Genomic DNA, 27198 nt, shown 5'->3' with positions numbered 1-27198 from the left:
CCTTGGAGAACTTTAAACAATAACTAGATGACCCCCTGTGGAATATGTGATAGTAGGGAAAGCTTTTTTGTTTATGGATGAATTAGACAAGAAATCTTCTACAGTGTTTTACAATTTTTAAATTATGGGGTTCTAGATATAATTAAGCTTATAGGTCTCTATGCAGAGGAAAGGAGTGTCTGAATCATTGAGTATGAGACAGGGAATCCAGAAAATGAGAACAACAATTTGTTAAAGAATCTTGACATAAAGGAATTAGACACATTGGGAATCATGGTCAATATTACCAGTAGCTTCATTTCCATGATCAGTGTTTTTTGAGCACAATTATCAATCTGTAATGCCAGCTAACTGCACCTGTATTTGGCCCAGGATATGAACAATATGTATCATACGCTTTTAATTGATTACATTAATGTGGTATGTGGTTTGTGGAGCATTAGTCACTGTGCTAAAAGATGTAATGGATTTGTAGTCAGCAATTTTTGGCCTTGGGATTTGATCAAAGTAATATAAGGCTTCATGTAATGAAAAGGGGCAATAATATATAAAGTCAAAAGTAAGAGTTACTCTGGGTTTACTTCAGAGTTATAACATAATATGGTTTAAAGACCAGATTCTAACAAAATAGGGATGAGGTCTAAAGTTGTCCAACAGACACATTAGATTTAAAGGGATGTTTGAATAAAGTTTTTTGGATATGGTTTTCTACGCTCCATAAATTTGTTGTTTAAGATCCTTTTTTTCCACTTAGATATTGCTAGATATCTATAGGCACTTTTTTGGTAAGCATTAGTTAACTAGAACTACAGATTGCTAATTGTGCTCAAAAAAACCTGATCATGCAAATGAAGCTACTGGTAATATTGACCATGGCTCTTAGTGTGTCTGGAAAAAGTCCCATTTCCTTCATGTAAAGATTCTTTAATTGGTTGCTGTTCTCATTTACTGGATTACCTGTCTCAGACTATGATTCAGACACTCCTTTCCTCTGCATAGAGACCTATAAGGTTATATGAACTGTTAATCTAGATTCTATAATTTTTCGTTCATTAAGAAACCAGGGGAGTTATAGGGAAAAGAAGACATCAATTAATGTCAACAGTCCTTAGAATTATAACTTCTCTCCCATGGGTGTAGCCAGCAATAAAAGCAGAATTATCATCTCCCTAATGGCATTTGTAAAATGACCAGTAATGCTACTAGTACATAGTCTCTTACCTGTAGAGAAAAAAAAAACCTCAGGAGGAACCTGATCATAGTCAAATAGTATAGTTAGGGGATTCTGATGTTCTCAAAAGATTTTTGTTTATGCCAACATGTTTGTATGTCTCCAGGAAAGGCATAATGCAAGTCTTATTATCAACCTGTCTGAGATCATATGAGTGAAGAACACTGAAGAAGTTTGGCAATGACATTGATGAATCTATGTCACAAGATCATTGAAAGGCACATTTTTGACAGCAGTTTCTGAACAATTGCCTCTCTTAGGATTTGCCAAAGTTAAAGGTTGTAGGGCCCTGACAGTGAGAGAATCTTATAAAAACCTATTCATCTTGGGTCTACAAAGAAGAAGCAAGAGCATATTAAAATAAGACATGGGTTAATGGCTCCGAGAGTAAGAAAGGAAGACTGCAAATTGACAGGGAGACTTAATCAGGAAACAAAGTTATGGAATAAATTAAAGGAACAAAAAGACACACTATGTATTATAGATTTCAGACTATTCTTCCCACCTGGAACAATAGCTGCATCACTAGAAGACTTTAATCTTAAAAGACCCTTAGGAACACTTCCTGTGATCTTTGTATCAATCAATAATGTTATATCATACAACACTTGAGTGAAGCCAAAGCTGATGTTACAAAAATTATCTGATGCTGTAGTAACACAAAAACAATCTCCACCTTTCTTAATTAAAGTATTTACTAAATTCCTTCTATGTGACAAGCATTATGCTAAGTTGAGATACAAGTATAAAGAATAAAATGATACTAAATCACAAGAAACTTCAATTTTAATAAGAGACAAAGATGTGTGTGTGTGTTTGTATGAATGTACACTTGTAGATATGCATAACATGCACATAGAAGTGCTCATATGTGAAGTATATGCAGAATAAATATGAAGAGGTTAAATGCATTTTAGTTAACTATAAGGGTAGTTTTTAATAAAAGGAACTATTGGTTGAGAGGAACAGTAAAGACCATGTAAAATGCTGTGCCCAAGCTGTGACTTGAAATAAGGGAGATGGAAGTGCTAAAGTGGTTAAACATGCACCATCATACTCCTGAAAGCAGGGGGTGGGGAGGGGGAGGAATAGCCCATTCCCCAAGAGATGAAGTTATTCTGCAATTGCTAGCTTTTGTCTCTATTCTCACAAATTTATGAATGGATAAATTTTCAAACCACCAAAATACTTAAATTGTCTGATGGTCCCTAGGGAGAAAATATTCAGGCTCAGAAAGGATAGAATCATCTTTCTTTAAGTTAAATTGAAGGTATCTCTCACTGAAAGAAATGTGTTTATACTCCTCCAAGGATAATGATATTAACATATTGACACCTTGTTATTTGGAATTATATAGGCTCTGACATATTTGTATGTTTGTATATGTACATATTTTAGATTCATATGTGCATATGCATATACACCTACAATTGTACATTATTAATTTATTGGTCTAGACTCATGATAGCCTTACATAAGGATTCCTAGTTTGGAAACTAGCAAGTCACTAATACATATTGCAACTCCTCTAGAAGTTATAATTGGAGAGCTAGCTAGGGAGCTGAGAAGTAAAATGACATTACAATCCCATGGTCACATAGCTAATATGTAAGTTTGAACTCAGGTCTTCCTGACATCAAGGTTGATTCTCTCTCTCTCTCTCTCTCTCTCTCTCTCTCTCTCTCTCTCTCTCTCTCTTTCTCTCCTTTTGCCTTTGTCTTGCTCTTTTCCTCTGGCTTTATTTTGATCTATCTCCCTCTCTCTCTGATAGAAATATGGTTTTAGCTGTAGACATATAGATGCAGACATTAAAAATCACAGAAACATTAACAGAAAACACATCCTTGCTGCTGTTTTAATTATGTGAGCAAACAGATATTCAAGTCTCTGCTCTCTAAGAAGTGGTTTTATCTTTAGAAAGGATGCAAACAGTCAATGCATATTCCAAACCAAGCAAGTGAATTCTAACTCTGGATGCCAATACATAATGAAAACCAGTAAATAAGTAACTGTCACTTTGGAGAAATAATGAAGGTGACAATTAAGTCAGGTCAAAATGCATATGACATGAAGCAAAACTGAAGTGATGAATGAGTGCAGGTAAATTAAATGTACTGCAATCTAATGAGGTTACAATGAATAATTTTAATTAATTTTTAGAACACCCTTACAAAAAGTCCCATTTCTTTCCTTAAGAAAAAAAAAACAACTGAGCACCAGAAATGAAATCTTAGATTTCACCTTAGGTTAAAAATACCCAAGCAAAGTTATTATCACTTGACCTCTTCAGGTTCCTGTTCAGATAAGTTCATGATGTGGGTTTGGACCACCCAGGGTTACCAAGGGATGTTTGTTAAGACCTTTTAAAAGGTTTATATTAAATCAAGTTTGTTTTCCCTCTGTCAATTTGCAAGTGATTAATTTAGAATATTAGTATTTTCTTTATACATTATTCCATGTCCACATACTGCTATCTAGTCAAACTAGCTTTCTTACCCAAACATACACACACACACACACACACACACACACGTGCATATGCACATGCACACACATTCACACACCCCCACTCCATCTTTATCTCTTAGTCTTTTCATTAGCTATCCTCCTACTGAGAATTATATCCTTTGTTTCCACTTTTGCTACCATGAAAAGTGCTGTTATAACTATTTTGATATTATAAGGATTTCCTTTTTATCACTTGTCTCCTTTAAGTATATACCTAATAGTGAACTCTCAAAGTCAAAAGGTATATACCTTTTCATCATTTTAATTGCATCATTACAAATTGTTTTTCTCTAATTCACATCTTCATAAACAACACATTGGTGAATGAATCTTTCACAACCACTCTGATATAGACCATTTACATCTTTTGATTTCTCTCATTACTAATGATTTGGAGTGTTCTTTCATATGCCTAGTAATTTGCAATTCTTCTTTTGAGAACTCTTTGTTCATATCATTTAGTCAATTATCTGTTTGAGATAGATAACTATCTTGGACACTAAACCCTTTTAAAAGAAATTTGTGACTTTTTTTTTCATTTAATCTCTATCCATTTGAGATTTGTTTATTTTGTTGACACGAGCATTTTAACTGTGAGGAATAAAAATTATCTTTTTTATCTTTTGCAATTTTCTCTATTTCTTCTTTGATGAAAATACATCATACATAACTGTGAAAGATGTATGATCGTCCTTATAATTTTTTATATTCAAATCACATATACACTTTAAATTTTTTATCTAATATGATGTTCAAGTGTTAGCCAAAGTTATATTTCTTCCAGATTGCTTTCTGACTTTCACAGAAAATCTTAATTTATAGATATTTCCTAAATAATTTATATTTTCTAAGCTATCATGCACTGTGTATTAAATTCTACCAATTTTTGATAATCCCTAATTTAATTGGTTTTATTGATAGTTATTTTTAAATAATATTGACTTGTTTTGATGACCACTGCCTTATAATATAACCTGATATTTGGGAGTGCTATTTTCCCCTTAATTCCTAATTTTTTTAATTTTTCCTTTGATATTATATAACTTTTGTTTCACAAAAATTTTCTTATTATTTTATTGGGTTCTGTAAAGTTTTTCTAATACTTTGGTTTAGCATTAAAATTGCCAATTAAATTTAATAGTATCATCATTTGTGTCATAATGGCATGGCTAAACCTTGAAACTGAATATTTCTCTGTAAATTTAAGCTGTTATTTCTTTAAGGATCATTTTATTATTGATATATAAAATATGTGTGCTTTAGTAAACTGAGTCACAAAATAGTTTATTCACTGTGCATTTATTTTCAATGTGATTTCCTTTCCAATTATTGCCTTTTTGATTGTCATTATTATACAGGAATGCTGCTGATTTTATTTTAGTTTATTCTGTAGTCTGCAACTTTGCTGAAGTTGTTGATTGTCTCAAACTGATATCTTTGCTTATTCTCGGGAATTTTCTAAGTAAGCTATCCTTTCACCAGCAATTAGGGATAATTATGTCTTCTATTTACTTATCTGTTTTTATGTTCTTTCTCTTTTTTTATGGCTATTACTAGAATTTGTAGAATTTTATCAAATAAAAGTGAGAAAGTTTTATTCCAATATTTATTTGAAAAAATTCTAGTATATTCCCAGTGCATAGTATGCTCACTTAGGATTTAAAATAGATACTTTTATGATTTTTTAAATCCCTATATAGCTGTACCTTGTATGATTTTTAATATAAATGAGTTTTGTATTTTATCAAAGACTTTTTCTGCATCATTTGAATGTTCATTTATTATTTAAATAATAATAGGGAATTCCTAGTTTGCAAACTAGGAAGTCACTGATACATATTGGCAACTCCTCTAAAACTTATAGTTGAAGAGTTACCTAGGGAACTGAGAAGTATAATGACATTACTTTACTATGGTCACATAATTAACATGTGACTCCTTGTTTTTAATAAGAGTAATTATGTTGATGGGGCAAATGGATGGCCCAGTAGATAGAGTTCTGGGAATGGAGTAGGGAAGATCTCACTCCAAATCTGGTCTCAGATAATCACTAATTGTGTGACCCTGGGCAAGTCACTTTACCTCTGTTTGCTTTAGTCTCTTCAAGAAAGAAATGCCAAGAAAACCCACATGGACAATCATGTCAATGGGGTCACTAAGAATCAGACATAAGTCAACAAAAACATCAATTATGTTTATTGTTTTTCCAAAGCTAATTCTTAGTTGCATTTCTTATATAGCTTCATCATAACGAATGATTTTCTGAATGAATTGCTGTAGTCTTTTTGATAAAATTTTATTTCAAATTTTGACTAATTATTCATCATCAATATCACAGTTCTCCTTTGATACTTTTTCCTTCTAGTTTAGGTATTAATGATTTAGATATTAATAATAAATTTACTTCATGAAAAGAAACTTGCACTCACAGTGCTTTCTTAATTTTTTCAATTCAAAGCAATAGTTTGATATTTCAGCATTCAGCAATACCAAAATATAATGATTAATAAAATTAATTTTTAAAATTTAATTTTTATAAAAATTAATAAAAGTAAAATCTCCATACCAGAGGATGGAAGGAAGAGTTTTCTACAGCATGATTAGATGGGCTGCACCCAGAGCCCCCCCAGGACACCACAGGTTGATATAATGATGATTATTTATTCATCCAATAAATTAGAAAATGCAGAATTTGGGGGAGGAGGTACAACTGCTCATGTTTGAACTGGCATAAGCTCATCGATGGATTGGACATACTTGCAAAGATTTCACCATTTCAATGAGCATTTTCACACCATTCATCACCATCTGTACCATTTCCACCTCTGAGAAGCCTAGTTGGTCAGCACTGGAGATATCAAAGACCCACCCACAGATGCTATGTCCAAATACTGGTCCCTTCTTCTACAACTTCAGCTTCTTCAGCACCTCACCTACCTCTCATGTTTGCCCAGGTAAGAAAGTTTGATGTGGACCTAAGCTCATAGACATGTTCCCTGGTTGGAGGAGCATGTCACAATATGGCCCAGGTGATAGTTCCACATAAATTCACAGTTTTTGGTCTTAAAAAGGGTTTCAATCTGGGTGTATGAATGTGTGAACAGCTACTTCATGTTACCTACCTCCCCACCCCCCCACATGACATGACCCTCAGATGATCTTCCTCATTTATCCAGATCAGAAAGATCTTGTTGTCATTATGCCAAATGCCCTGGCCAACAGGTCAGTCCCAGGCCATGCCAGAGGCCAAGAAAAGTGGGGAGACAGGCTTGTAGAAGAGGAAGTAGTCACCAGTCAGCTGCATCTGTTCTGGCTCAGTCTTGTTCTTCAAAGCATAGTACTTCCCATTCAGTTCACCTTCAGGCTGGCCAGAGCTTCCACAGGGAACTTTTCTCTGGCCCAGCATTTGCCTCAATCACAAAGAGGGGACAAGCAGAATCCTCAGATTCTCTGGCCAGTTAAACATGAAAACTCAGCACACTTATAGTTGGGATCCTGATGCCACTGGATGTAGTCTTATTTCAGAATTTTTCAGAGTTCCGGCATCAACACCTTAGCCCTGTGGTTGTTAGGCAATGAGAGGTCAGGTTATTCCTCCTCAGCAGTGTAGTGGTCCTTCAATAGGTTGTGGCTATTTGAGGTGAGGATGCTTCAGAAGTCACAGATGAGAGGTTTGAAACATGCTGCCATTATTGCGCTAGGATCCAAGACCACCTTAGCTAGAGTTCAGTCATAGAGCCCCAGATGTTATGCCCTCCTTTCTTTTTATAAGGCCAGCACTTTCTCAATTTTTAAGAATAATTTGTGAAGTGTGGGCACTGTTTTCGAAAAGTTTATTAAGGAGCAGCTAGGTGGCGCAGTGGATAAAGCACTGGCCTGGAGTCAGGAGTACTTGGGTTCAAATCCAGTCTCAGACACTTAATAATTAGCTGTGTGGCCTTGGGCAAGCCACTTAACCCCATTTGCCTTACAAAAAAAAGTTTATTAGAATTACCCTGTGATTCTCAGGATCAGGAGTTATTTCCCTAATCCTCACTTTTGTCATTCCTTTACAATTTCTTCTAATTTGTTTGTTTCTTTTGAGATTAGACTACTTAATATCTCTGTCTGATCTTCTGTTAGTTTGAATATTTTATATCTTTGAAAAGAATTATTTTATTGTGATTTCAAATTGTTAATTTTCCATTTTGTTGGTTTTAATTTTCTTAGGTTTTTTTTTGAAGAACTAGCATTTAGTTTTATCATTTGTAATATCTTTGTGCCTTAATGTATGTTCAGTTCTTAGAAAAGTTTACTGGTTGAGGGGTAGCTAGGTGGTCCAGTGACCCTGGAGTCAGGAGGGCTGAGTTCATATCTGACCTTAGACACTTAATAATTGCCTGTGTGACCATGGGTAAGTCACTTAGCCCTAATGCTCTGCAAAAATCAAAAAAACTTTACTGATTCAATTTAAAATATACTTTAAGTTTTTAGTTGAAGTTTCACCAGCAATTATTCAGTTATATTTCTTCCATTTTTGCTAGATATGCCCAAATCTGACAGAAGGGCATTAAAGTCTCCTATTAACTATGTCTTCTTGTAATTAATACAATTTTAAGTCTTTAAAATATATGTCATAGTATTTATTTATTTATTTGTTTGTTTGTTTGTTTGTTAGACAATGGGGTTAAGTGATTTATACAAGGTCACACAGCTAAGTATTAAGTGTATGAGGTCAAATTTGAATGGAAGTCCTCCTGACTCCAGGGTCAGTGTTCTATCTACTGTGCCACCTAGTTTCCCCTATGCTATAAAATTTAAAGCATATAATTTTAATAACAATATTAGTTTTTGTTTATGATTCCTCTCTGCATAATATATTTTTATCTCTATATTATAAATTTCTGTGATGCCATAACATGCAAGTGAATTGTATTTAAGTGAGTTGGTGGGACTGTGTAAAGTCTCCAGAATCCCTTTCTCCTTCAGTAGTCTCTGGGATCCAATGGCTAGATATGGATCAGGATGACTGGAAATGGTCTTTGGATGCCATGGAACATCTTGACCCTTTTAAAGTTAGGGTCTTTACAGGTCTTGCTTTGACTGAGGTAATGTCTGTTGAGTAACAGGCAAAGTAAGAAAGAAATGAGGCAAATTGTCATCTCTTTAACCTAATAAAAAATATCAGTCTGGGAAGGGAAGACTCTTGGGGTTTCTGACCAAAACAAAAGCAAGTGCTATTTGCATTCACTTTAAGTCTATCAGAACTCAAACAACCACCAACCAAGGCTAGGCCTGAGACCTATTGTTGACTTGACAATGAAAGTCAGAATGGATTAACCCCAAGATACCTTCCCATGTTTCAATTTTCAAAAATTTATCTTCTTTTGGACAGAGCACCTACAGGTAGAGGTGTGATAACCTATGTGGACAGAAAGAAGAGACAGGAGAGGAGAGGAGGAAAAAGAGGGGAAGGTTGGGGAGGGCAGAGAATAGGAGAAAGTAGGAAAGGAAGAAAGAAAGGAACTATGTTACCTAACTGTTCAGCAATAGTACATGCCCTACTTATATAGATTGTTGTTTGTCCTTCATTCTTGAAGAGGTGCATGATATCAGGAATGTGGTGTAATTACACTCAAGCAAATTGGATTTAAGGGTGTGAGTAGGAGTCACCAGCCTCAGTTTCTCCTCTTTAACTATCTGAGTCTAGTGATCAGATGTGGATCAGGATGAGTGGGGATGATCCTGGATTCACTGGGAGACCTTATTTAAAATGGAAAACAAAGAAATTATTTTAATTCAGTTTTTAACAAATAATTTATTCTTCTTTTTTAGTAAGGGAAAAACCAATCAGAATCAGAAGAAGTAGGTTCAAATTTTGCCTCTAACTTCCTAAATAAAATATAATAGACATAGACAACAATAGTCAGTATAATATATTCCTTCTAGGCTATATACAGAGAGAAAAACAAATACAGAATCTCTCTTAACTGCACCTAACATAGAGTTCTATTTGGATCACCATTTATTTGAAAATATATAAAATTCCCCCCATACACATTTTGCATCTCTATAATAGGTCAAACCAAACTAATCAATTCACAAGCAAAGTCATTTAATTTAGACAGTATATCAATATAAATAAGTTATTAAATTCCATGGTAAATATTGCCAGCCCCTATACTCAAATTGCTACCATCTCTATGACTCCAGAAAAGCAATAAATACCCCATCATTCCCAGCATGTTAACAAAAGACAGACTAAATTCATTGAATTTATGTTGATTTTTAAGGTTTATAACTATACAGCAGAAAAAAATCACCTTTTCCTTTCATTCAACTTGATGAATTAAATTCATCTAACTCCTCTGGGAGAACAAAAAGCCTTCCATCCAAGTTACTTCAGTGATTTGGCACACCATGGTTAAATCAGTATCGCTTGTTTTCTCTCCTTGCACCTGTCATTTCTGTACCTATCTTCCCTGCTGTTCACATCTCTGCCACCCTATGTCCCTGCTACCCATTACAAACTCCCCTGTGAAATTCTAATAGGGCTTTAGAAACTTTTGGTGCATTGGAGAGTTATTCTATTTTAGGTACCCTATGTTCCAAGTGATGTCACCATGTTAAGGCCTTGAAGTATAGACTTCTGGGAAATGTAGACCAGAGAATTTCACACAATAAATGAGACTTTCTTTTCCCCAAATATTGTGTGTTATGGATTAGATGATCATGTTCTTTGCACACATATATTTTATAACAGAAAGTAAAAGCAAATAATTATTTGTAGTAGCCAAATCCTGTTTTCATTTAAGTCACTGAGAACTTTCTAATTTAAAGGGTTATCATGCTTATGAACTACCCATTATTTAATTCTTGCTACTTTGTAGTAAATGGAGCTAAATATGTCATAATTACATAACTGAGGTGGTTAAGGAATATAAGTAATATGCAGACCAATGGAATGTCAAATAGCATGTCAATGTAATTCATTAATATTTGCATATTGAGAAGTTGTCATGAATATCATTTGAAGTAGTTCACCATTTAAGAAAATTCCTTGAAAAATAAAAACAATATATAAATTTTTTGTAGATATATATATATATTTTATTCTCTTTAAGAATAGATGTGCTTCTAGGTCATGATGACGGAACTCAAAATCTGTTTTACTAGACACAAGTCTACTGAAGAGCTGATTTGAAATGCTTCTAAAACTGTTTTAAGGATCCTAAAAAAAAGAAAGGAGGCAAGAATAGAGTAAAAAGTTTCTAATGAGCCATTATATTTAAACCAAAGAATCTTTCTTCTCTTATATTAATTTTATTTTATAAAATGTATTACAATATTAAAGACCATTTTTTTATTTTTGCAATTGAAATGTCAAAAAAGAATCCATTATTTTCTACTCTGCCAACTATGCTCAATATGATTTTCATGGAAAAAGAGGTATTCATATAACTTACACTATATTCTAAGAAATACTTTCATAAAAATTAATTCATTTACATATCACAGCTACTTTGAATTAAAAATAAATATCTTTCTACCTGTTTTTCTCTGCCAATGAAGCTCAGATGATAGAGCATTGATTCTGGAGTCAAAGAAATTGGGATCAAATTCTAACTGATTTTTTTGTGGGATTTTGAGGAAGTCACATAATATCTCTGATCCTCAGTTTCCCTATATGTAAAATGAGAGATTGGATTAAGTGGAAAATAAGATCACTTTCAGGGACAAATATTCTGTAGTAATAAGGGTAAATTAGTTTTACATATCAAATAGCCAGTTGACACCTCTATCAGAATTATTAAAATTCTGAATCCTTTTTGTGTCATGAGCCCTTCTGATAGTTGAGGAAGTCCATTTCTCTCATATTATATTGTTGTTCCTTCATTTTTCAATGTTTCATGATAAGATATAGTTCTTTATACCATCTCCCAGAAACATCATCAATAGATTGCCACAGAAGCTGCCTATGTATTCCAACCATTCAAGCTGCCCAAGGAATGAAGAAAATATAATCTTTTATGTATTGAAATACTTTGCAATAAGAAGTGAAGAGGATTGTTTCAGAGAATCTTAGAAGACTTATATGAACTGATGTAGATTAAATTGTACAGAACCACAAGAATGAATTATACAAATGGAAAGACAAAAAGCACCAAAGTACTTAACTCACTTTTTGAAATTGCACTAAAGAAAAAAGCAAATTTGTAATCATAAATTTTAGAAAAGATAAAGATACAACTGGAATTCTTTAGCAATCAGTAAGCACTCATTATTGACTCCTATTGATAAAAGTTGTATATACAAAGACAAAAATGAATCATCACTGATCTCAAGAAGTTTCCGATTTATTAGAAGAGACAATAAGTACATAAATAAAAATGTAAATGATGCATACAAAGAAGAGCAAAGAAAAAAACAAAGAAGATAAAAGATAACCTGAAAAGAAAGGCCTCTTGCAAAATATGGTGCTCAACCTGAATCTTGAAAGAAGTTAGAAATTCTGAAGTAGATATGAAGAGTAAGTAAGTGCTTTCCAGGCCTCTGGAACAGCCAGTGCAAAAACAATGAGAATAGAGATAGAGTATCATTTGTGACAAATAACAAATATACCATTAAAGTTGGACTATGAATAGAATTCAAGACGTATAAGGAAACAAAATGAAGGAATGATAGAGAGGCTAGAGTGAAGGAAGAATTGGGATGTCAAATAAGAGAGTTTAAATTTTATCTTAGAGGTCATAGGGTGCTACTAGAATTCATAAAGTTGAGGAGAGAAACATGATCAGAATTTCACTTTAGCAAAATTACTTTGGCAGCTGTGTGAAGAATAGAATGGAATGGGAAGAGATTATACATTTCTTCAGGAAGCCATTGTAATAGTCCATGCAAGAGAAGGTAAGGGCTTGACTAGCATGGCAGTTGTATCAATCGAGAGAGGATGATGTATGTAAGAGTTCTTGTAAAGATGTTTTTCACAATGATGATATACTAATATAAATCTGAACTCATTTGATATTGAGGTATACTCTAAACTGTCAGTCCAAAACTATAAACTGATAGAATAGAGCAAATGAGATGTCTCCTATTATACTGTATAATAGCTTTTGAATATTTAATTTGGTCTTGAAAATGACATGAGGAATTAAACTAATTCAATTAGAAGAGATAAATTAAGGCAACATTCATGTCTGACAAACTCACAAACACTAAAAGTAATTAGTATTAAATCAACAAATTCAAGATTTCAGGCTATTTACTTAAAGCCATTCCAGACCTTTAGAATTTTTTTGCTACTCATATTCCAATTTTTTTCACTATGTACAACAACCCTCATAAATTTTTAATTAAATTAAGAGCATATGCAAAGTAAGTTTAAAAACAAGTTGATCAATTATTGACTGAGTAAACAAATTAGTCCTTGCTTTGGGTAGCTTTAATTAGTTAAGCCCTGGAATTTGGGGGAGCAAGATTTAGAAGTGTTTTGTTAAGAGAACGTTTTCTGCAAATGAAAAAGCAATTTCTCTCTCCTTCACTCTCCCTACCCCATCAGTCATGGCTCAACATATAGCAGTGACTTGCTCAAAGGGAAACACCCCATTGATCAATTTGAGTGTGGAAGAGATCCATATTCCATGAAGCAGTTGTGGAATGAAACTCTTGGGGCCAGGGGAAAGGTAAAAGATTTGTAAAGAGGTTTTTTATTCCTTCCTCTCCAATCCCCTACCCTCCATTCAGACCAGAAATTGAAGGGTAAGTTCAAGAAAGTCCTAAGCTCATATAGTACACCTTCATGACAGATATTAAAAAAAAAACAATAAATATGGTGAGACAGCAAAGGAAGGATACAGCTTTCTAGAGCCCAATATTTAGCAAAAAGTGAAGGGAGTCAGCTATAGATTCAATTGAAAGCTTCTCTAGGAATTTAAGATTCAGAATTCTGAGCAGATAACTTGGAACCCAATGGAGCAATCTGACCAGTAGAAATGCTGGTAACCCAGTGGACTCTGAGAAAAGATGTCTAGTCCCCGTAGGACTGGAGGTGTAAGCTGCCTTGGACACTTACTTTACTAACACTTTACTAACTCAGTATTACTTTACTCTGTGCCTTTTCTTCTTTTCTTCTGTATTTATGGGAAAATATGTACCATGTTAAAAATTTATTTTTTTCCAAGCTGATCTTTTAATTTTGTTCTCTTATCAACACCTTTTCTAAGAGCCAATGGTGTCTGCTAGTTAAGTGTTAATGGAAAGTATACAGGTGGGTGTTAGGATTATAGACCCATGGGTTTTCTCTTAGAATTTAAGGTAATTACTACCCTCCAAGCCCAAATATTTTTTTATGTGAATATTAAGTTTAAATTTTTATTTGATACTAAAAAGTGCATGTTACCACTGATAAAATTCCCATCAAATTTATGAAAAGCACTGTAATTTTCCCATAAAATAATCATTCATCAAAACTTAATGTGTGCATCAAAGTCATAAGATATGTTTTCAGAATTGGGGAAAACTAAGGTTACCATAATGTAGCAAATTACATTACATTTCATGAGTAAAAACAGCTACTTCTTACTTTGAATCTCATCATTTCCCCTCTATATTCAATAGGTTTTCATCAAATTCCATCACGAGTGGAAAGTGTTTAATTTTTATTAGCTCCTCAAATGAGTTACACTGGCTAGTTTATTAATATTATGAAGTTAGCCTGCAATTAAACCCATGTCTTTGATTATAACTAAAGAAACTAGTTAACTAGTAATTTTTGTACATTAGAGATATTCTCTTTCACAATCTATTTCTTAAGGATAAAAAGTAAGATAGTCAACAAATAAGATAGTAAAAACAGATTCTGACTACAAAGAAATAAAATCCAACTTTAGAAAAATACAGGAAACATTTCAAGTTAAAAATATATTCCTTTGGTTAAAAGTCATCTCCTTTATAACATTCATTTATAGTTTGATATGCTCAACTCAATTTAATCTTTTATTCTAATCTTCCAATATGCCAAACTTTTTTTGCCATATTTTAAGGAAGGGGAAGTCACTGGTTTTGTAGCAATAAAATTCTTTGATTTGCTAAAATAACCTAATTGCAATAAATTTCTTTGCTTTCATTCCAAAAATCATTTTTGCTAACATTACTCTAGAATCTGTGATACATGTAGTTTTCTTCAGATACAGTATATCCAAACTTTTTATAGAAACCAACATTTTGTGGAAGACATTCAAGGGTAATTTTGTAACAGTTCAGTTTTTTACTTAGCAGAGTAAGTGTTGACAATAACCCTCACCGAGCAAACTGTGGACCAGCCCCAAGCCAACTCGGCCTCGCCCCTTCCAGCATAACCGTGTTCTACTCCGGTCCGGTCCCGCAGCTCACCTGGCTGCGGAGCACCAAAATACGCATCCAAATCCCACTTCGCTTCCGGCTTTCCCCAAGCCCAAATATTGTAATTGGTAAAATGGCATGCATAATTTATTTATGAGGCTTTTTATCTTGTGTCACAATTCATTATTTTCCTTTGTTATGAAACCAAGACCAGTCATATTTTAAGAAGTTGTAGATAGGAGTAGAGAGCATAAGATTTAGATATGGATGGGACCTTAGGGAATCATCTAGTCCAGTCCCTTCATTTAATAGGTGAAGAAATAATTTCTTGCATTAAATCTCCTCTCCAGAAAATGTCAAAATACTATATATAGATAGGTATATAGATCTCTCTCTCTCTCTCTCTCTCTCTCAGTATATATATATATATATATATATATATATATATATACATATATGTGTATATATATTGACTACATATATAGTCAACAACATATATGAATCTGGTCATTTTTAATTAGTTTGGTGGAGAGAATCAGCAAATTGTAGTATAGAATTTCAGAGAAAAACATGGAAGAAATTGAATTGAATCAAATCACTATGATTCAGTAGAAAGTATCATGAGAATGAATATAAAAAAACTCAATATCAATGACAGATTCTGTATTATGGGGAGGCAAAGTCAGAATACAAAGGAAAAGGAAGGAATTTGTCTACACTATCCCCAATTCCCCACTAAACAACTTTCAATAACATCTCAAAATGAATTCAAGAGTGACAGAACCCACAAAAAGAGGGTGAAACAATTTTCTATTCCTGAATAATTTAGAAGAATTGCAAGAAAGCTCTGTCTCACTTGTGAAAAGGGGCAGCATGCATCCCAGTATAGACAATGTCCAGGCAAGCTGGTGGGAGGCCCGCAATCCCAGAACAGAACAGTAACTGAGACCCTGGGACCCCAGCTCAGTAGACCAGTGGCACAGTAGGCCAGCCATGAGGCTTCCAGCCCCAACACATCAGGCACAATCAGGTCCAGTGATCCTAGTGACACAAATGAGCCACCAGCTCCAGAAGTCCCTGCACAACAAATCAAAGACCAGTTCCACATCCCATTCCTGAAAGACATTTGATATAGTGCTTCCTGTAGCCAACATTTAAAAGTCACAAAATATGCTTTAAATGAGAAAAAAAAACAAACAAAAAAGCCCTACTCATCAAAAGGCCATTATGGAAACAGGGAAGATCAAAACACAAACATATGTACAAAAGTTCACTGAAGAAGACAACTTCTTAAAAAGTAGAATTGGGCAAGGGGAAGCTAAAGACTCTATGAGACACCAAGAAACAAACAAATCAGAAGATTGAAAAGATAGAAGACAATCATGGGAAAAACAATTGACTTGGAAATTGGATCCAGGAGAAATAATTTAAGAACTACTGGATTTATTTAAAGACATGATCAAAATAGAGCTTAGATAGCATTTTTCAAGAAATTACAAAGTAAAACTTCCCTAATATACTAGAACCAAAGGGTAAAATAGCAATTGAAAGAATCCACCAGTCACTCCTGAAAGAAATTCCAAATGAAACTCCAAAGAGCATTATAGACAAATTCCAGAACTCTTAGGAGAAAGTTATATACTGCAAGAAACTGGAAAGAAGCAATTCAAATATCAGAGAACTATAGTCAGGATTACACAGAATTTAGCAACTTCTACATTTAAGAATAAAAGGGTTTAGAATATGATATTCTAAATGGCAAAGGAGCTTGGATTACAACCAAGAATCATACTCAGAAAAACTAATATTTCAAGGGGGGGCAGAGGAGAAATAGACATTCAGTGAAGTAGGAGACTTATAAACATTCCTGATGAAAATAACAGAGCTAAACAAGAAAAAATTCCATTTTCAAATGAAAGACTCAAAAGGAGCATAAAAGGAAACAGAAAAGAAAACACATGTTATTTAATAAGGTTAAATTCTGTACCTCTCTGTATGGGAAGATGATGCTTGTAACTCAAATATTTTATCTCTATCAAGGCAGTTAAAAGGTATATATATGTCAACATAGGGTATGGGTGTAAGTTGATCATTATGGGATGATAAAAAATTGGAATGAGAAAGATGATTGTATTGGGAGAAGAAACAAGTAAGAGGTAGATTAGGGTAAAGTATACCACATGAAAAAGCACAGCATCCTTATTATAGTGGAGGGAAAGAAAGGAGAGGGATAAGCATCATTTGAACCTTTTATGTTCATCTTCATATATGTTCAGTTGAGCATAGAAATCTATCTTGTCCCATAGGGAAGAAGGAGAAGGGAACAATCTAAGTCCTGGGGCTGATAGAAAGGAGGGCATATTGAGAGAGGTAGTAGTTAGAAGTAAAATTGGTGAGGAGGGACAGAATGAAAGGAAAGAGGGAGAGAAAAAGTATAAATGGGAAAATGGGATGGAAATAAATTCTGTTAAATACATTCCTCTTTAAATAATTGAAAGTGTAAATTGCCCCTATGGAATTTACAATCTAGAATTTTCATATGACAGAGGCAAAATGATTGTTACAAAAAAACAAAATGCAATTTAAGAAAAGTCCTATCAATTTCCATGTGAGGTCTGAGAGTGACAAGTCATTTCTAAATTAGAGAGAGTAAGTATAGAGTTGGAAGGGAATGCACAGCTCATCTAAGTCAACACCTTCATTTTTCAGATGAGGAAACTGATGTCCAGCAGGTTAAGTGATTTGTCCAAAGTTGTACTGAAACAGTAAACCTTAGAAGTGGGATTTGAACCCAATTCTTTACATCTAAAATCAATGCTATTTCCCTCATACCACTCTTGATTAAAGAAAATCATAAAGCCTTCAAGGATAGCTCAAAATTGATTAGGAAAACAATTGGGTCATTTCAGACAGGAAAATGCAAGAAAGGTATTTGGAGAAAATAAGTTTTGAAATTTGGCAGCAACACCAAGGGAAGAACAAGGGTGTTATGCATTACTTAATTCAAAGAGTTAATAATTTGGAGATGTATGGGGGATATGAAAGAGTAGAAACAAATACTACTGAGTCAGATAATAACATTAACTCGTTCATATAGTGCTTCAACTCTTCTGTCATAGAAATCTTATGAGGCATCTTTTCAGATGACAAAACTGAGGCACAGAGATGTTAAATGACTTGTCTAATATTATATAAATAGATATGTAGAACTGTACCCCTAGCCAAAAATCTTCTGATTCCAAATAAAATAATTTTTCTAGGAAAAGGATGTCAAAGAAAATAGGATAGTGGTTAATATAACTCGACTTACTAGAATATTAGAATGAACTTACTATTGTGTCATTCTTTACACCTACAGTAACAACTTTAGTACCTTATCCTGAGTTTGCTTATATATCATTAAATCTTTTTTCTGCCCTTCAGGAAATACCTGAGTGCCACAGGAAACCACTCAAGGAATGTTAATATATAGGTACCTTGATACCAAAATTTTAGCTGAATGCTTTAAATCCACTGTTCTTACAAATGCCTCTTGCCTTTTGCTCTCCTTACAGACTGTCTTTTTTTTTTAAATCTTTGTATATCCAATATTTAATATAATGTTTACTATATAAGTACTTACTAGATATTTGCTGATTTCATTCAAACCATAGAACTTCCTATCCATTTTTTTGAGGCACTAAGTATTTTTTAAGGAGGATTTCTAGTTTATGACAAATTACCATTGCTTTTCTCAAATAAGTTGGAAAGACACAGAACCATCTAACCCTTTCAAAATTAAAAGAACACTTAATCTTCCTAGATGCTAGTTAGAACATCTGACATACTATCCATTGTCAGGTTTTACTATATTTAGATTTGAAAAATAATGAACTAATTCATTTGTTTTCCCTTTGATTCTCAATGGATATGGGACAAACCATGAAATGTACAGCATTAAATCTGCCACTGATACTGTCAGCTCTCTTTAGGATTTGTTATCAGTCCTTGTCCCATTTTCAACCATAAATAAAAGTGTAATTTTAATCTGCACTTCAAACCTAGGTGAAAGTAAGAAAATTAAACATTTTCCCCTAGCATCAGTCACTCTGTGTGTATGCTAGAGACAGGAAAAAGTACTTCTGCTGCCTCTCTTTCACAGACTTTCAAGGCTTCTGGGAAAGATCATAACAAAAAGTGTACCCTATTACAAGCACATCTGCAATATGTATAATTTACATCTGTACCTGTTCAATATTCAGATGGAATGTCTGCACTGCTTGAAAAACAGTTGTACAAAGGAGTTTTCTTGCCATTTCACCTACCATAAAAAAGGCCAAATAAATGAAGCACCCTCAAATAAAGTGAAACATTCTATTTTTTTCCAGAACTGACTTTTCAGATATTTAAAAGTGAATATTTAATAAGAATAAAGTCATATATACATATGCGTGTATATGTATATAAACATGCCATAAAGATAAATGCATATCTATTGACAAATAAGATTTTATATGTTTGCATGTATACACATCCATTGTAACTATGTAGAAATTTGTATATACATATATTTATACACACACACACACACACACACACACACACACACATATATATATTTACTTATTTATTCTTGTTTCATTCAGGGAAACAAAAGAACCAGCAAAAATGCTTGTCTTAAAAAAGTCCCACAAAATTAAGCCCCAATCTATTTTCTAGTGAGAAAGCAATTCTTTCCAATCCTGGCAATCACTGCCACACATTTTTTTTTTCTGGTGGAGATATTTCTCTTTGGGATTTAACTTTAGAAAAGCAATCAGATCCTGCTGGGTAGCTAAATGAATCAACCTGTCTAAACTATTTTTTTTTAATTCACAAGAAGATCTGCATTCCAACATCTTAGAACTATTGTAAGCATGCACATGTGTGAGTACAAATACCCACAAACATATAATTCCCAGCAGATTGTAATTGTTGATGTTAATAATACTTATCTGAAATTAAGGCCCTAAGTATTAAATGTCTGTTAAATAAAGGAAAGTGACAGGAAGCAAGGAGAAAGACCAAGGAAGGGCACAAAACAAAGAGTGCAATTTAAGCTTTAACAGGTACAAACTGCAAATGGGAAATAGGCTGTTAGCAAAATAAATTATTTCCTGCCTGCCTCTAATTTTTAACTATCTGTGTGGCAGGGGCTTCACTGCTGACATAGTTTACATATTCTTTGCATCTGCATTCATTTATTGTGACCTAGTGTTCTTGCAAGTCCTCTTCTCAAATAATTAAACACCAGAAATCCTTCTGGATAATACAAAATGCCCTGTTTTCCCAAATGATCAGTGGAACTGGGGAAGCTAAGTTGGTCCAAATGTTACATCAATTTAACAATGTGTTTATGTAGTGAGCAAGTCTTTTTGAAATCTGCCATTTCTTTTTTTTTTTTTCCCCAAACTTCTGGCTGAGTAAGCACCATACCAAATTCTAAACCGATGCAATTCCTTTGCCTTCTGCAACAAAAAAGTACATATACCTACAACCACATACTGCTTATAGAGTCAGAATATCAGAGCTAAAAGATGCTTTAAAACTTATTTTGTCCAACTCCTTCTTTGAAAGCAACTCCATCTTGTGCTTCCCATTCAGAATAGTCACACAAAGAGGCAGGTAATATTCTGGCCTTATCAGATGGTTTAATATACAAATTATAAGAAAGAACCATGAAATAACAGAGATGCCCTATCATATTTGTTTCCTTCAATATGTCCTAGACATAAGGGTACATTTTGAGCAAATTAATTTAATTAAGAAACAAAAAAAAATGGAAGCACAAATACCAGACCTGGGAAATAGAGACAATAGCTTCAAACTAAAGATTAGCATTTAGGTGTGTGCTGTGTGGACTAGACTTTAGAAATGAACCCAGGCTTTCCAGGAAAGGTCTTTTGAGGGGGAAAACGTCATAGAATTTAGATTCATAAACTATTTTAGAGATTATTACCTTTTTTTTAGATGATAAAATGGAGAATAAGAGAAATTAAGTGCTTTGCCCAAGTCAACATAAACAAAATAAATTCAATTGAACCTGTAACCTCAACAATTCAGAAGATCTTTTGTGGATGACAGTGATAAAATAGAGATTGTCTAGATGAGGTTTCCTTGAGCTCATATTACATGAGAGTAGCTTGAAGGAACTGGGGTTATCATGTCTGGAAAGGAGAAGACTCAGGAGGAAACGATAGTAAGAAAATAATTTTATTTTTTATTAAATTGACATGTTGGATATTATCTAAGACCCTACTTCATCAATTCTCAAGAGTGTCCAGGAAAAGGGGACTTAAGCAAAGGATGGAACAAGAGAGAATAAAAACCCTTGGACAAGGTTTTGGTTTGTATCATTCCTAGAAAATCTATGGGGGAAAAAGTTCTAGACTTTCACTCCAAGAAATGAGTGCTTTAAGGACTCAGAAGATAAGGCTTTATTTTCCATAGCAATTTCTATTTAGGGAGAGAAACCACTTCAGGACCACTCAATATAATTGGTGCAGAAAAATGAGAGACTTCAGCAACCTCATTTTTCTCCCCATGGAAAGGACTTGCTTCAGAATATTTTCCTCCCTAGTAAAGAAAGGCTATAAGGTTAGTGGTCAGATATGGATTACTGAAGTTCATAAGCATGAATTGACTAAATATGCAGATAGTTGGCAAAGTCTGGATTTGGGTCAGGTCGCTCTATAAATGCCAAATCAAGAAGTCAACAATCACTGACAGCTCACTATGTTCCAGAAAGTGCACTAAACATTGGGAATACAAAACTGTGAGGAAAACAAAACAAAACAAAACAAAACAAAACAAAAAAAGACAATCACTTCCCTCAAATAGTTAACATTTTAATGAGGGAAAACAATACATAAAAGAGGAAGCAGAAAAAAAGTAGAGGGAGGGACCAGGTAGGATACTGGGTAGCAGAGGTGAAGTCAAAGAATTAAGAATGACTTATCTTTAGCCATTCTTCAAAAAAGTTGCTGGAGGAATTCACCTACTCAATTCAGGAAACATTTAGTTGTTGGATTTATTTACTTATTCTCACAAGCAGAGGAGGGAGCAAGAGGGGTAGAGGGAGAAGGCAGCTGAATTATGGTGTTAAAGTCTATAGAAAGTGTTTCTAGAGCTCTGTCCAACAGAGTAAGCTGTCTTCTTAATGAATTGCTCTTTCGTGGTCTGAGATTTGTGAATTTCCTTGAAATAAAAAAGATAGAGAAGGAAGAAATGACTAGATCTTGAATATAATCTAAGTTTTGCTGGGTAGAAGAGAGGCAAGGTTTTCATATTTTCTCATCCTATATGAGAATGATTAAAAAGAGAAAGACAACATTTATGTGCAAATTCAGTGAAGGGAGATTGAATCCCAAGGTATGATATGGTTAGAGGGAACAAGAGTTAGGAAGAAAATGAACTGAATTAATATTTCTTGGAAAGGAGCATCACAGATGAAAATCATTCAGAATGGGTTATAAAATGATGGGAGGTAGGGAGATTTCTGAATGTCTAAATGGATTTCAAATGACTGCAATTAAACACAATTCCTTCATTTCTGTTAAAAAAAAGTATAAGCCATAAGAATAGAAAATCATGTGTTCTCAAATATAATCATTTTATTAGAAGGTTTTAATAATATCTAACATTTATGCAACACTTTGACTTTGTTAAGATTTTTATAATGATTGACCAATTTAATTCTCAAAACAATCCTGGAAGGCACATACTATTCTTATCCCATTTTACAACTGAGGAAACAAAGGCAGGTAGAGGATTAAATAATTTGTCAGGGTAACACAGGTAATATTTGATGTTTAATTTGAACTCACCTTCCTGACTCCAGGTCAAATGCCCTAACCACCACTGGGTCCTCTAGCTGCCTGTAAACATCTCTTTTACTAATAAAGTGATAAAATTCCCCATTAAAATAACTTTACAAAGACCATGAGAGGATGAGAAAAGTTTTTTATTGAAAAGTACTTGATGGGAGCGGCTAGGTGGCATAGTGGATAAAGCACCAGCCTTGGAGTCAGGAGTACCTGGGTTCAAATCCGGTCTCAGACACTTAATAATTACCTAGCTGTGTGGCCTTGGGCAAGCCACTTAATCCCACTTGCCTTGCAAAAAACCAAAAAAAAAAAGTACTTGATATATCAATATAAAAATTCACCACTTCACCAACACATTGTATTGATAAGGGAAGGATGAGAGTAAGGAAATGGAGAAGGATGTTTATAGTCTAATACATATAACCTTACACTATTAACTAAAATCATCTTACATGAGATCATTGAAAAAAGTAGCTTCCCCATCCTCTTTTGAATTATCAAGAAGTACATGCTGTTACACTGGAGACCAACTTGTCATTTCTTTTCTGAAGCTGCCACAAGTCAAAAACATAATCAAAGTCCGAGACAAGCTCTTTGAAACCTGCCAAACAGACACCATTTGGTGGACGAGTAAATAGGTCAAAGGTCATTTCCTAGAGTTCAAATATTTTCTGCTGGAAAAGTCAAGAATCCTAACTGAATTGTCAGTGCTTGGAATAGGTATTTCTATTTCAAGTTTTAAAATGAGCATTTATTTAAATCTGGGGTTCAAATATATCTCAGTTTATTAGCAACTTTCCTCTTCCATCAGTAATCATTTTGAACAGAAGCTCACATCATTTTGGGATATATGGATCAATCAGGTAGTTGGAGAAACAGGAGAAAGAAAGGCTGCTTTGTCTATCATTGTCTCTCTACATTTAATTAGGATTGTAGTAGCTTGAAAGAGCCCATCCTCATCAAAGCCTGGTAAAACAACACTGGGTTTCACCCAGGGAAAGATGGACATTTTATGAAGTACAAAAAGACATGGACAAAGCCAGATCCACCAAATGAAATCAGAATTTTGTTTTTCAACATGACTAATTTTAGTTTATTCTTCAATAAGTTAGATCAATATCTAAAAAAAATTGGAAGATGACATTTGTAGGACTGGCAAACAAAATGACTCATATTAAGCATAAGGAAAGCAGAGAAAAATTAGCACAAATGCTAAATCTGGTAAAAATACTCAGCATGGAAATGGATACTTAGCATGTTATTTTTCATTGTCTGTGATGTTGCCATAGATCTCATTAATTTCTGTTTAGAGAAACAAAATATATGATCCTCCCCATCACCATTCAGCATGTGTTGATAACACCTAATAAACATCTTAAGAAGAGAGAGAAGACCCATTTTTCAATACAAAGGACTAGTCAATTCCAACAAATACAATTGTAAATTAAAGGTTTGTATAGTTCTTAGAACTAACAGTTGATAATATCATTTAACATACATGGAACATATATTTTAAAGAAATACAAATCCAGCAAACTTCTAAAGCAACAAAGAAATTGAAAAAGTCATAGGATCATAGGTAAAAAGCTGGATCTCAGAAGACATTAGTTACCACATCTTGCTTTTGGACATGAGGCTTAGAGAAGAGAAGTTATTTGTTCAAGATTACACAAATAGTAAATAATTATCAGTACTGGGATTTGAAAACAGGTTTTCTAACTGAAAATTCAAGGTGTATGCATATGTGTACATCTTCATATTTGATTTTATTTGATATTTGAATTTCTAAACAAATAGCTCTGACTAGTTAGAACTCTTGGCATTTAAGTAGTTTGGTTTTTTTTCCTAAAACATATCCTCCTCCTAGAAGGATCAACATCTTTGTCTACCTGGGTTAGAAAGTTTGCTTTAAGTATTTTAACAATAGCAGATTTTAATCTATACTACGGAGTGGTAATCATAAAAAATTTGGTACTGATTAAAAAAATTATTCTTTCAACCTCTTCTTTTTATTCTATTCACAGCTCCTTTCTTGCTCTTCTAATTTGTTTATGATATAACCTTTCACAGTTATTCATTTGGAAATTAGTGAAGTATATGACATGAAATGTTGTGCTAATAAACTTCATTTCTGCCAGACTTAATTCTAGTTATTTGTTGCAGAAAATTTTTGTCAAATAGTCAACTTTTCTCCAAGTAGTTAGGGTTTGGGCATCTATTTAACAGTCTTCTACCATGTTCATTTGCTTATGGATTTTGCAGTACTGATGGATTCACTAACCAATTATTTCTTTATCTCTCTTTCACTCTATCAGCATTGCATGCCTCTTCTATTCCTCAGTCTGTCTCCACTGGGTTAGTCTATCTACTTCCAATTTCAGGGGTTCAGGTGGAGTGCACTCTTCCCTATCTGTCTTTTAGCTTAGAGTTCACCTTTTAGCTTTTTGTGCAAAAGGTAGTCCCTTCACAATTCAATCATCAGACTCAATGGGAAAAAAAAATCCTTCATCTACTTTCTTTCCAAAGGAGACAAGAATATTAACTGAGTACTAGATGTTAGAGTCTTTTCTATCTAGGGACCAAGCACTGGGGAGAACATCCAGTCAGCTAATTAGAACCCCAAGGCATTTAAACTATCTTTGAATACACTTTCTATACTATCCCTTTTAATTTGGTCTCTTGGAGCTTCTTTAGCCTCTGGTTCTCCAAATTGCAGAGGCTAATTGACAAGAATTATACCCATGAACTAAACATAGTAGTTCTAAAATTATAGGAGAGTCAATATATCTGTCCCAAATCTCTTTATGGTTGTAGGTTAAATCATTTCAAGGATTTTCTTTCAACAACAATGAGGAACATTGGTTTTTTTCTCAATTTCAGCTTTTTCCCACCAATCTCCATAATATTCTTTGGATCACTCATGTAAATGAAAAAGAGGACACAATTACATCTACAACAATAACAAAAATCACATGGAATTGTTGAAAATCATTGTCTTTGCTACAATGTATGTAACAACTATATGTTGCCCTAAACAAGCATCCCAAACTTCAGAACTTCAGAAAACCTTCTTTAGTTAGAGGGACAAATCTGACATTACTCTTTAGATGCAGTCTTGAGATGGTCCAGATATCACACTGATTTGGTCATCTACATATTTAAGCATTCTTTCATTTCAGCCAAGAATATCATTAGAGATTCTAGTAATAATTACTCCCAAAACTGTATTTGCCTAAGTTACTCTCATTACCCACACTAAATAGAAAAATAGTATACTGTAGGCTAATTATCATGGACTTGACTATGTAACTGGCTTAAAAAATTTCTTTTTGAAATATCTGCCTTGGAGGCCCAAAATGTATTTCTGCTCAAGCAAATGTATGTTACATCTGAGCATGAAGAAAAGATTTGTATATGAAAATAATGTGGCTAGTGGAGAGAAAGATTTAAGACCAAGTATTTCCAACCATAATTAGCTTGGGGTACCACCACATTTTTCTTAGTCTACCTTTGTTACACAGGTTCTAAAATTGTCAGGAAAAGTTGAATTGCCAATGGATATAGGTCACATGTCAAAGTGAGTCTTTATCTTTCAAGTTGGTCATGGGCCAGAGTGAAATGAAAATCTTGAAGAGGAGTAGGACACTTCTCTCCTCTCCATGTACACAATTACTTTCATATTATCAAGCCTAAAGCACAGAATCACATAAAACAAATCTAAACTACCTCTAATCTGAAAAATTCCACTTTAAAATATTTTAAATTGTAACAAGTAACTTTAATACACAGTGAGGAGACTGACCTGATATTCCTTTGTCTCTTCATAAATTAGTTTGAACCAGAGAGGATGTACCCTGAAAGTTCCTTGACCATGAAGAATGTAAGTGCTTAATAATATACCTCTGAATATTTGTTCCTTTAGCTCTTGCCCTTTGAACTAATTGAAAAAAAGTCAAGGGCAGGAGGTATGAGGTTGATTTTGAAGTCATTTTGTGGTAATTTAAAGTAATTGAGATTTTTTGCTATAAAGAATATATAGCTTTGATATTCCTTGTGACAGTTTTTTGAATTACACTTCCAGAATAAAAAATAAAAAATATGTGGCATGGTTGTTAATTTATAGCAATACACTTATTTCACAACCACAGACCTGCAATACAAATGAGAAACAGGAAAAAAATGCTTCTGGATGAAATGAAAAGTACTCTTGTAGGGTCCTTACTAAGTCCAGTCTCATTTATGCAGAACTGAACATCCAGACAGATTCCAACAAACCCTGTCTAAAGTTTCTTT

At 33.7% G+C, this 27198-nt stretch overlaps 1 pseudogene; it reads right to left on the bottom strand.

Annotated features, from left to right (window-relative positions):
- Positions 1 to 6453: 6453 nt before the first annotated feature.
- LOC141498879 (creatine kinase B-type-like) lies at positions 6454 to 23555 on the bottom strand (annotated as a pseudogene).
- Between the last annotated feature and the right edge of the window lie 3643 nt (positions 23556 to 27198).

This window comes from Macrotis lagotis, chromosome X, assembly GCF_037893015.1.
Source record: "Macrotis lagotis isolate mMagLag1 chromosome X, bilby.v1.9.chrom.fasta, whole genome shotgun sequence".
Classification (NCBI taxonomy): Eukaryota; Metazoa; Chordata; class Mammalia; order Peramelemorphia; family Peramelidae; genus Macrotis; species Macrotis lagotis.
This window is presented reverse-complemented; position numbering and strand designations above follow the sequence as displayed.